Here is a 1,923-nt window from a genome sequence, read left to right on the forward strand (position 1 = left end):
TTTGAAAAAGCTATTCCTAGGGGTGGGAATGAGTTTCGACAAAAATCCCAAACTGATCGGATTTGTTTCTTGGCGATAAAATTTCAGAGAAATTTCCCGCGGTAAAAAGAGGTATTATATATAGTGGCAAAAAAATGAAAATAAAGTGTTCATTTTATTATTTTTTTTTTTTATACAACTGAAAGTATTGGAAATTTCCAAACTGTTTTTTTCCCCACCTACAAAATCAATCTAGAAATGGCATTTACAAAAAATGAGTTCCGAAATAAAAGCCAGATCTCCAACAAATTCTCTTGACACACCCACATACATCTGTATGTGGTGCACATACAACACGAATTCGTTGAAAATATCAAAGAAAGTTCATGTTACATACCGTTGGAATTTATGGGCAATAAACCTAGGAGTTATGTTTTCCGGGATCCTTGTTTTCCATTTGGCAATTTCTCTTGGTGTTCTGAAAGGGAAATCAGTGACCCAACAATATAAAACAATTAATGAACACTTTATTGTAACTTTCACTGCTACACAGAATTCGCGATAAAATAATGAAAAAAATATATGTGATCGATTTAATCATCTTTCTGCAAAGATTTATATCAGAGAAATTCACACAATCCGATTTTTTCCCTCATAACTTTAAAGAAAATGGACATCTTTCAATGAAATTTTGCAGAAACACCTTTCAAATGGCATAGATTATGATTATAAAGAAATTTGTGAGGAAAATGTTTTCCTGAAAGTTATGAGGGAAAAATCGAATTTTGTGAAATTTCGGAAAGTCTCTCCCCGCCCCCGTTCGTTTGCTCCGCATGTTTCCCGCGTGGCAAAACTCCGACAGAAAGTGAAATGACAGTATAAAGTTAATATTCTTACCTATCTCCGTGGCTTGTAAAGTTCACCAGCATTCTGTATGAATGCTTGGAACAGATCCTCTCTCTTGTGAGCATACCTCCACACATATTCACACAGATGGTTGGTGAGGTTTGCATGTTGCGTGTGCGTCTCATTTGGCGTTTAATTTGCCACCACAGACTTTCGATTGCGTTCGTGCGAGCTCCGGTGAGAGGATCCACAGAGTTGTATTTGTGATTTACAGTGTGATGCTGGAAACCGAAAGCTTCAAAGCTGTTGTATGTTTTCCAGCAATCACTTATTATTGTTGTGCTAGAATAATTGGTTCCAGTGTTGCCCTACCCCGCTTGTTATTCGGTAACGCAATAAGAAAAGTTTGTCGTGTTTCACAGCATCTGCCTCCAAACACATTGCCCTTCGACAAATCTTCCACGTCGATACTTTGTTTTACCGAATTTCGACTCATCGATTGCCACTGTAAGTCCTGGGCCGCCAGTGGGTTGGTCCGCATGTTGTTTTGTCTCCACCGACCACTGACGGATTTCACGACAGTACGAAAGATAGTCTGCTACGGTTTCTGTGGAAGTTACTAACACGTTCTCTTTGTCCGAGTCACTTTCCGCCGAAGAAATACTCGTTTCATGCACCTTTTCCTTAAATGGCAACTTGTGAATAAAGCAGTAAACCAATATCATACTGTTTTGGAGAGACAAATTGCTATGCCCAAACCAAGTTCCCTTCCGAAGTGGAATTTGGTTTTTCGCCGATTTCTTACACCTTTTCTTGTTGCACTGAAACCTGCTCTCTGAGTGCAATCTTCCGGCCCGCTTCACTTTGTAAACTTTGCTCAGTATAGTTTTGCAAGATGGGCAACGCATTTGTTTGGCAAGGAACTCAAGTTCCTGGCAATAAGTAATTGAAGAATTTTCATCATATAATTTGTGGGAAAGTCTGTATAGGTTTACGCACATGCATAAATACACACACACATAAATGATGATGATGATGATGATGATGACAAACATACATACATACATACATATATATATATATATATATATATATATA

This window comes from Octopus bimaculoides, chromosome 1, assembly GCF_001194135.2.
Source record: "Octopus bimaculoides isolate UCB-OBI-ISO-001 chromosome 1, ASM119413v2, whole genome shotgun sequence".
Taxonomy (NCBI): Eukaryota; Metazoa; Mollusca; class Cephalopoda; order Octopoda; family Octopodidae; genus Octopus; species Octopus bimaculoides.